At 46.4% G+C, this 10000-nt stretch overlaps 1 pseudogene; it reads right to left on the reverse strand.

The window, feature by feature from the left end:
- The window catches only part of LOC127003117 (basic proline-rich protein-like), an 18507-nt pseudogene that overhangs the window by 3031 nt on the left and 5476 nt on the right, over positions 1 to 10000 (reverse strand).

A 10000-nucleotide genomic window follows, 5' to 3' on the forward strand; every position in this document is an offset into this window, starting at 1 on the left:
TGTCGTAGCGACGGCCCGTCGCAGTTGTGGCTGGGGGACAAGCAAGTTGTTGTTGTTAAAGATTTGCCCCTAGTACTATCACTAGGGGAACGGGCCCTTGTCTTCAGACGGCCCGGTAAGAGGGTAAAAATGCTCCCTCCCTGCGCGGGGGAGCACGGGCTTAGCCTATTGGCGGCCCGTAGCAGGGTGCCGACAGACCGACTCTATCGGCGATCGAAATCTAGCCGACCGAGTCGGTCTGCCGACGAGGACTGGCGTGTCTCTGACAAGCCAGGTGGTGATGGTGGTGAAGGATATACCCCCTAAAAAGGGGGAACGGGCCTTTGTCGGTGCGACCGCCCGTCGCAGGGAAGAACCCGCCGCTGGCGTGCGGCAGGTGTGGGGAAGCCTCCGCCGCCGCCACAGCCACGAGTAAGAGCCGGCGAGCAGCGACGGAGGCACGGGCTCTCTGGGCAGGCGCCCAGCAGACACCCGTAGCTGACGCGTGCGAGCAGCCGACTGGTCAACTTGACCACGGAGGGGTGGCCCTAAGCGAGAATGATCCCACGGGTCCACCTCGCCTCCGTAGAAGGGCCACCCGGCTGCCCGCCCGAGGAGTGCTGGCGTTCCACGGCCTAAAAAGGGAGGGGGGGGGGGGGGAGAGAGATTGCTACCTCTTGCAAGAGGGAGCACGGGCCTTTGCCATAGGCGGCCCGTAGCAGGAAGCCGACAGACCGACTCTATCGGCGATCGAAATCTAGCCGACCAAGTCGGTCTGTCGACGAGGACTGGCGTGTCTCTGTTTGCCTAAAGGGGGGGGGGGGGGGGGGGAAGATTGCTCCCTCTTGCAAGAGGGAGCACGGGCCTTTGCCATAGGCGGCCCGTAGCAGGGAGCCGACAGACCGACTCTATCGGCGATCGAAATCTAGCCGACCAAGTCGGTCTGTCGACGAGAACTAGCGTGTCTCGTTTATTTCCGAGAATATATATGTTTTTAAGAACGGCGATTAATTATTTACAGAAGTTCATATGCGCTAATATTTCCAATAATGGCTCTATGGTGATGGAGTTTCAGTATGTTAATGTTTATAATAATAGGAGTGATTATATACATATATTTACATGTAGTGACTCGCAGTCTGATGAATATGAAGACAAGATATTAGTGTTGAGAGTGGAAGAAGAGAAAGAGAATGGTGTGTTTAACGGGTCACTACACCTACATGCCAGGATAGCCATTTATGTCAACATGCAAGTTTTTTTTGTTTCGTATTTATTTATTTATTTGTTTATTCATTCAGTTATTAGTTCATAGAATGTGTTTCGATTCTTAATATTTATTTATTTGCCTGTCCCTATAATGCACTAATAAGCAGAGAAAAAAAGGGATTAAAACGAGAGCAAATATAACGCGTAAAGCAATAATGAAGGGTAACAGGGGAAAAATAAATTCAGATTATATTAAAAAGTTATTTAAAATAAGATCTGCAAGGTGAAAAGGAATATAATAGAAACAGTACTTGATGAAAAGAGAAAAATAAAATGAAAGTAAAATTAATTAAGAAATGAATGTTTATGTATTTGAAAAAAATATATAGTATATGCAATTTTTTACTGGGCAGTTTTTCATCGACAAAGGCGTTGGTGAGAGAACAAGTGTTGCATCCCATATATTTCCTGTCTATCATATTAATTATTCATGTGCTAACAACAGCTGTGTTAGCAGCTGCTCAGCATTTGTTTTGTCGGCTCGTGTTGTGCACCTGCGCTCTACGTATCAAGTGTGTTCATCCACACTCCGCATCTCACACGGGCAAGACGCTTATTGTCCCTATTCTGGTAAGTTCATCAGGAGTCTGTTCATTTAATTTGTGCGAGAGTTAAGTTTCCCTCTGCTCCTTCCATGTTTCCATTTTCCATGTTTCATTTATACAATTGGTTAGCTAACTCGGGTAGGCGGTGGCTGAACAGATAGCAAGACGGCCCCGCGTTCAGGAGGACGCGAGTTCAATCCCCGACCGGTGCCACCAAGCTGCGATTTTTCAGCCGCCGCCGAGTGGCTTAAAACTACCCACAAGCTGTCCAGAAGACCACCTATCAACCCGGACTCTAGATTCTGGGATTAAAGATGAGCTCCGGGGGGGGCAGCATGAGCCAATGCAAGATGGCGCCACTATAAACACTCGCCTGCGCCAGAACGGGCTGGGCCGACCATCAGGACCCACCGGGAAGAAGCCTTGGACCGACCATCAGGATCCACCGGGAAGAAGCCTACCGGCGCAATAGGCCAAGACGTAAAAATAAATAAATAAATAAATAAATAATAAAAAAATCGAAAAAAAGGCATCATCGTCGATATTAGGTTGACATTAATGCTAAGTCTAAATTGGCACTTACTTGCTACAACTTTTACTCTGTGATAGCATATGAAATGGTCCTTTTAACTAATGCAATATATTTTTCAATTCGTCTACTTCTTCCCAATAAATATTAAGCTTCTAAAGCTATAATTGGCGTTGATTCATGTTCAATAAAGATATCACTGACAAGGAAAGGATAAAAATTTCGATATGCTGATTGTCTTGTAGTGTTTGTGAGTGTATGAAGTATCTGGCGAAATCAAATAATTTATTTTTAAATATTCTTGTTTGTTCAATAGCCCTTAGCGGTGATCATCCAACTTATAGTAGTGTAAGGAAATTAGTAAAATAAGAGAAATGGATGATAATAATTATCGTTCTGACGTGTTGGGATCAACCAGTAGGCCACACAAAAATCCCTACTTGCATCATGGGCAGAGTGTTAAAATAAATCTACAGTGCAGGTTTACTACGTCAAACTGTAAATTATTGAGCAAAAAAAAAATATATATAAAGATAGATAAAAAGACGCTGTATATAAAATTTGAAAACAAAGCAAAAGAACAGAGGATCATAATATTTTAGTTTCCTTTTCTCCTTTCTGTAGGTGCATCATAAAAAAAGAGGATGAAGGAGAGAAGAATAGGAGTCGGAGGAGGGAGAGGAGGAAAAAGGATGCTATTAGTGATCTTGGTAACACTTGTCATCCTCGCTTTCTGTGTCATTCACGTTATCCACATGTCTGATGGTGAGTTAGTACGTGCGTGCGTGTGTGGGTGAAGGTGCCGGATTGAGCTCATTAAACAGTAATACGCTACTACTACTACTACTATTACTGCTCCTACTATGTAATACTAATAATATATTACTACTACTACTACTACTACTACCACTACTACAACAACAACTACTACTACTATTGCTTCTATTGTAACTACTGCTACTATTACCACTACAAATATCACAACAATTACTACCACTATAGTAGTACTACTACTATTCTACTACTACAAGAACTTTACTACTACTACTACTACTACTACTACTACTACTACTACTACTACTACTACTACTACTACTACTACTACTACTACTACTTCTATTACTGCAACTTTACTACTACTGCTACTACTACTACTACTACTACTACTACTACTACTACTACTACTACTACTACTACAACTCCTGTGTCGATGAGGAAGTTGGTGCGGGAGAGTGGATAAAAAATATGGAACAGCTTCGTGCTGTGCTGGCGGACGCTATGCGCTGTTAGAGCACGCCGGGGCTGTTGCGACGAATCCTGGAAGCTGCAGGGAGACGTGCACTTCCTGGTATCCTTCCCGAACCTCCTGTGGTAGTAGCAGACGCCGGGGCTGTGTATGGGGCTACTACTGGAGGTGAAGCGATGGCAGTGGTGGCGGGGTAACGAGGAGTGGCTGTGCGGTGACGAGGAGGGCAACACCTGCGTGGGTGCGGGGCCGGAGTCCGTGGGGGCGGCCCGAGGCGAGGTGTGCGCGGGGCGAGGGCGGGAACCTCCACGTGGGTCTTCGGTGGCTGGCGCGGTGAGAAGCGGGAGCCTGCCGGCGGCGGAGAAGCCTAGGGGCACGTGGGAAGGTCACGAAGCTTGGCGCGGCGAGGTGCTGGATCCCACCGGCGGCGTGGTAGCCACGGGTCACGTGGTGAGGGCCGGAGGCTGGGTGTGGCCTGCTGTGGGCGAAATCTCCGGGTGGGGTGGTGGCTTGGGTCGCGAGGTGGGGTACAGACCATTGCCAGCAGCGAAGGCGGCGCGGGCGGCGGCGTCGGCGGCGGCAGGGTCAGAAAGAAGCGAGCCGTACCTCGTACTAAGTTACTTCGTGTCCTACCCGGCTCTCTTACCAACAAAACCTTATGAATATCCCCCTTATTAAAGCCCTTCATCCATTTATAAATTTATAAATTTATCATGTCTCCACGCACCCTTCGCCTTTCTAGAGAATGTAAGTTTAACTGTTTGAGTCTTTCCTCGTATGGCAAGTTTCTCAACCCCTGAATCATCTTAGTCATCCTCCTCTGCACTGATTCTAACATTTTGATATCCATTCTATAGTAAGGTGACCAGAACTGAGCCGCATAGTCGAGATGAGGTCTAACTAATGCTAAATATAGTTTGAGGAAGACTTCGGCGCTTCTGCTGCTTACGCTCCTTGAAATAAATCCCAGTACCCTATTTGCTCGATTTCTAGCTTGAATGCATTGTGCCCTTGGACGGAGATCAGAGCTCACTAAGACCCCTAAATCTCTCTCGCACCCAGACCTGCTTATGAGAGTGTCATTTAAGCAATAGTTATGAGAGGGGTTGGTCCAGCCTACACTCAGAATACTGCACTTCCCTACATTGAACTCCATCTGCCATTTATCCGGCCGGTCATACAATCTGTTTAGTTCATCCTGGAGAATACTAGCGTTCTGATCCGACTCAATTACTCTACCGATCTTGGTATCATCTGCAAACTTACTGACATCACTACTAATTCCTGTATCTAAGTCATTGATATAAATAATAAACAAAAATGGACCTAATACCGAACCTTGTGGGACCCCACTTGTAACGCATCCCCAGTCAGATCTTTTACCATTGATTTGCACTCTTTGCTTCCTATTGCTAAGCCACGCCTTGACCCAGTTCAAAACTTTACCCTCTACTCCGTGAGCCTGTAATTTAAGCAACAGTCGTTGGTGAGGAACTTTGTCAAGCGCTTTACTAAAATCAAGATAGATTACATCATAATTTTCATCTCTGTCTACCGCCTCATATACTTTATTGTTGAAGGACAAGAGATTGGTAAGGCATGACCTATCTTTAGTGAACCCATGCTGCGAATCGTAAATTAAGCTATGTTTCTCTAGATGCTCCCGAATGTTCCTGGCTATTATGGACTCCAGCATCTTGCCTATAACCGATGTTAAGCTAATTGGGCGATAGTTTGAAGCACCTGACCTGTCCCCCTTTTTGAAAATCGGCGTCACATTAACTACTTTCCATAGGCTGGGCACATATCCAGTATTTACCGACATCTTAAAGATGACGGTTAGTGGGTCACTGAGTACATCACCTAATTCCTTTAATACCCTCGGAAATATCACGTCAGGACCTGGCGACTTATTCTTCTTAAGTTTATCTATCTCATCCTGAACTACTTGCCTGGTAATAATTATATCCCTCAATTTATCGCCATCCCCGCCCTCGTACACCTGAACCCTTTCCGGAATAGTCGTTCGATCCTCTTTTGTGAATACTGAAAGGAAGTAGTCGTTGAGCAATGTGCACATATTTTCGTAATTTTTCACTAGCTCCCCTGAGTTTGTTTTCAGCGGTCCAATTTTCTCCCTTGTTTTTGTTCTCTACATCTGAAAGAAGCCCTTAGGATTACTTTTCACCTCATTTGCTGCTTTGATCTCATAATTTCTTTTTGCTATCCTGGTGTTTTTCTTCACTAATCTAGATAGTTCAACATACCGGCCCCTGAGATGTGTTTCACCATTCTTTATTTTCTGATAAATTCCCTTTTTTAACCCAATTTCATGTTTTAGCCCACGAGTCATCCACTTAGGGTCATTGTTTTCTTTTCTAAGTGTTCGCTGTGGTATATGCTGTCCTTGCCCCTCTACTATTACTCTAACTAGATTATTGTAAGACATTTCTACCTGGTTCTCCTATCTCTCCAACCCACAGTTCTGGCCCTCATGAATCCCTAAATTATCCCAGTTTACCCCTTCAAGATGTCTTCGAAGCCCCTCGTAATTTGCTCTTCTAAAATCTGGCACTAACACTGGGTTTGGCTAGCGGGCTACCGCCCAGTCTAAGCTAAAACGAACCGTTCTGTGATCACTATTTCCTAACTTTCCGCCCACCCCCAGCTCATGTAGCAAGTTTTCATTATTAGTTAGGACTAAGTCTAATATGTTATCTCTTCTGGTAGGCTCAGTAACTACCTGCTTAAGGAAATTATCTTGTATAACTTCAAGAAAATCCTCGGCTTCCAGGTCAACCACTAGGTCTTCTCAGTCTATATTCCTATAATTAAAGTCCCCCATTACGCAGACATTTTTACTCCTACTCGCCCTGCCAATCTCCTGTAGTAATATACTCGTGTCCTGCCTGTTAAGGTTGGGTGGCCTGTACAGAACTCCTAGAGTTAGTTTTTCTTTCCCTATGTAAACGTCCACCCAAACTGATTCTGAATCCATGTTAGTTTTGACTGAATTGGTAACTAAACATTTAAGTGAGTCTTTAACATATAGCGCAACTCCACCTCCCTTTCTGCCCTTTATGTCTTTGTGAAACATCTGATAACCCGTTATTTCGAGACAGATACCCAATTGCTAGAGTTGGGCCGTATGGTTCCGCTAAGCTGTCTCTAGGTTAAAACCTGTTGGTGACTCCATTGTGGAGAACTTTTGTTTGTAGAGGTTTATTATACAACTATACAACATTTATAATGCACGTAATTTGCATTCATTACAGGCACATACTTGGATACATAATTTTTCATGTTACAATATGTTGTAGTTGGACAAAGCGGGCATCGGCCCGCCGCTGTCGGGGGTGTTCGGAGGCGGTGCAGGGTAGCGGCGTGGTGTCGTGGCGTCGCTGTCAGCGCGCCTCACGCCTAGGGGAGGTGGGGGTGCTCGCGTTGGTTCACCCTCTCGTCTGGCCACCCGTCGCCCGGGTGTGCGGAGTGCGGGCGTTGGTCACCGTGGGGGAGGTGCCGCCCGTAGCACATCGAGGAGGACTTGTGTCGGTGGGTGTCGGACCGTGAAGGCTGCCTTGGCTTCACACCGCCTCAGGGGCCGGCCGTCTCCTGCAGAATGGGCGGCAGTCGCTGGCGCTGGCCTGAGGCGAGCGTTGGCTGGGCAGGACAGGAGGTAGTGCACCATGGGGCGGCGGGCGCGTTCTTCGCAGTGCTCGCATATCCGCCCATCGAAGCCGTCGTACAGCTCCTCCCTGGTGCAGTAGCCTAGTTTGAGGCGCTGTAGCAACGTGTCGTCTTCTCTGCGCTGCTGGTAAGCAGCGTCCAGTTGGGTGTAGGCGGTGGCTGCAGCATACCAGGCCGCCTGCTTCTCTGTCCCCTCCTGTTCTCGGAGCTGCTGGTGGTCGTGGTGGGATGCTGCGTGTTTGGTCTGTGTCTTAGCCTGTTGTAAGCTTGGCCGCACAGGGTTGGTGACGGTGGGGCCTTGGGCTGCCCTCTTGGCGGCCTCGTCAGCGGCGTCGTTCCCTCTGACTCCCACATGGTCGGGGATCCAGTTGAGCCGCACCCGCCTGCCTTGCGCTGCAAGGCTTTGCAGGATGCCCGGAATGGCGGTGATGAGGCCCAGCTGGCAGGGAAGAGAGAGAGAGAGAGAGAGAGAGAGAGAGAGAGAGAGAGAGAGAGAGAGAGAGAGAGACGGGGCGCGGCCCCAGGTCATGACACAACCCCTTGGCGGCGGTGAGCGGAGGACACAAGATCCTGCGGACGCGGGAATTTTAGAAAACCTAACACAGAGCTCACTATGACATAGACTGGGTAGTTTACTAACAAACATAGAGCTTTACACAACGGCAGAATACTGCGAAGAACAACAAGAGCCAGAAGCTCAAAAAACAAATGTCCCCACAGACGAGAATTGAAGCGTCTAGCAGCTTTTGGCCGACCTCTCACAGGCAGCGCAGCGCGGCGAGGCTGCACTGGAATTCTTACACCCGAGAGCAGCGAGAAGCGTGACTTTAGAAAAGACAACCCTCTGAACAAACACTACCACAGGAGGATGAAGTTAACAACTTAACTAACTCGTGCACATACAAAACACAGCGAGCTACTAATGATAGACATATACTCCTCCTACTATCCTCCTCAGAAGGGTTATTGTCCTTCATGACATAAGAGACCTGTATCGCTCCAAGTTCCCAGCCAGCCTGGCAGCATGACTCTTCTCTATATTCTCCAGTGTCTCCTTCGAGGGAATGCCCCTGCTAGACCATTTGCGCTCTCCAATCCTCGGCAGCCGTGACAGTTTCGCGTTTAAAGGTATCCTACAATTCTCCAGGTTCAATCTCGCACAGCTGGCAACCTTACTAGCCGATCCAAACCAGCCGTTCCCGTGACCAGGAGACGAAGTGCAAAAATCACGGTGACAGCCAAAGAGTGATTCACGGTGACCCGAACATATGAGCGACAGAAAAATTTGCATAATCATTCTAACTGGGAAGGAATGCGCCATGGAAGAGAGCCATGACACTAGGATTCGGTCAGTTGATGACTTGCCGGGTGTGAACCAGGACTGCTTAGGTCTCTGAAACTTTTGCATAAATAGGCATTTAGGCATAAATAGTCAGATAAATAGGTGGACGAAAATTTGAGCTTTACGATCTACTTTTTAATACACAGAATGGTGCATAGTGATCGTCTCCAAAGACTAGCGCCGGCTTGAGTTTCAGCCTGACGCTGCTTCGTCTATCTTTCCACCACACGACCATAACCTGCATCATCGCATTTACTAATTTATGTTTGGTTCCTGAGCTTTTGCCTGTATCTTTTTCATGCGAGAGGGGAGTGCTTGAGTAATACTTTTCACTCTAACCCACTATTTTCTTTTATTGCTGAGTTGATGCAAGGCAGTCAGTCTTCTTAGTTTTTTATTGGAGCCGTAATAACCGAGAGTGTATAATAACATAGGGATAGGTACCTTTTAACCTTGAACCTCATGTGCTTCTGCTTGAAACAGACATTTTTTCTCTGCAAAGACAGACTTAACTAAACTTGAGCAGATGCTGTCCCTAACTTTTATTATAACCAGCATGTGAATACCTGTAAGCTTTGTAAGTAAGCAGACAAGTCTTACTTACCCTTTGCTTGACATATCACTGTTACCCGTTACGGGAATGATTTTTGACGTCACAGATGTCAGTCATCCACGTTCGTTACGATCGAGGGATAGGTGGAAATTTGTCTTTTTAATTTGATGTTTATTAATGCTAGAATTACTTTAATCAGCTATGCTGGAATTATATATTTCAGTGAGATTTGTTACAACGGTGATTTCACAACTTGGTGACAGGATTTTCTTTTATAGTACTGTAGACCTGAAAATCGGAGTATCAGGAGTCAGTGGTGCTGACAGCCGATGCTTCTAAGGCTCTCTAGACTTGTCCTTGTTATCACATTGTAACTATTAGGAGACTCTACGGATAACATTACCTCTTTTCATTCACCCTTATCTATTGTTGTAGATCCCGCCCGTCTCAAAGGCGTGCCGAGGGTAACGACACTGGCAATTAATTGTCACGCAACGGATGAGTGTTTCTCTGCGACAGTTTTGTGTCCAGGTGTGACTCGAAGGTTTAGTGTGTAGCAGATCTTCAAGGATTTTTCCTTTTTCTTTTTACTATTCCAAATAGCTCCATTACCATGTACCCAAATGACAGTTTAGTCAATTAAATTTTTCTGAGATGTATCACGTAAATAATTTTTCGAGCTATTATTTTATTTTCTTGGAACAGAACTCAGCTTCCACGTCCACGACTCTAACCCAGTTTACCTCAACCTGTATGTACATTACCCATTTCTTGTTACTTCCATGATAATTATCATTGGCATATCCCCATGTTGTATCGTTAGGCGGGCTCTGACTTGTGTAATAATCTT

This window comes from Eriocheir sinensis, chromosome 24 (assembly GCF_024679095.1).
Source record: "Eriocheir sinensis breed Jianghai 21 chromosome 24, ASM2467909v1, whole genome shotgun sequence".
NCBI lineage: Eukaryota > Metazoa > Arthropoda > Malacostraca > Decapoda > Varunidae > Eriocheir > Eriocheir sinensis.